This window comes from Schistocerca nitens, chromosome 8 (assembly GCF_023898315.1).
Source record: "Schistocerca nitens isolate TAMUIC-IGC-003100 chromosome 8, iqSchNite1.1, whole genome shotgun sequence".
Classification (NCBI taxonomy): Eukaryota; Metazoa; Arthropoda; class Insecta; order Orthoptera; family Acrididae; genus Schistocerca; species Schistocerca nitens.
In genome coordinates, this window is record NC_064621.1 from 524,888,379 (window position 1) to 524,889,101 (window position 723).

Genomic DNA, 723 nt, shown 5'->3' on the forward strand with positions numbered 1-723 from the left:
ATGATCGAAGCGGACGAAATGAATTAAAATTTGTGCTGCTGCCGGGACTCGAACGCCGGTGTTCTTACTTGCTTGGCAGAAATGCTAACCATTACACCACCGCAGGACGATGGTCAACATTGCTGCACGAACTACCTGAATACCATCCCCAACACAAACTTCAATTCATTTTCCCTTACATATTGTCACTACTGCCAGGGCTCTCCGATATTGGTAAGCAGCCCAGCATTGGACGTAATGGGACGTTATTGTACCATTGGTGATCTTTATAGATCTTATAATGCCGGGGTGCTTGTCAAAATCGGAGAGCCGCGGCAGTAGTGACAATATGTAAGGGAAAATGAAGTTTGTGGTGGGGAGGGTACTCAGCTTAGGTAGTTCGTGCAGCAGTGTTGACCATAGTCCTGCGGTGGTGTAATGGTTAGCATTTCTGCCTAGCGAGCCAGAAGCCCCGGGTTCGAGTCCCGGTCGCAGCACGAATTTCAATTCATTTCGTCTGCTTCGATCATTATCGTGGAAAATAAAAAAAACTCTCAGGCAAAAATTTAATTATAAGAAGTGGAACTGTTGAGCATACGACCGCCCAAATGATGTAAGGGACTAAAAACAACGTCCCCTCAAACTTTCAGCGAACTTTTCTGTGTATGGGCCTCTGCAGCAGGTGCCTGGTTCATTCACCCATGCTGACTGCTGTTGATTAGCGACGAAGGTTGGAATTTGCTC

General features: G+C 46.6%; 1 non-coding gene across 1 annotated transcript; it reads left to right on the forward strand.

The window, feature by feature from the left end:
- Positions 1–403: 403 nt before the first annotated feature.
- Positions 404–476, forward strand: Trnaa-agc (transfer RNA alanine (anticodon AGC)). Its single transcript has one exon. It is a non-coding gene; the product is annotated as a tRNA-Ala (tRNA).
- Positions 477–723: the final 247 nt, after the last annotated feature.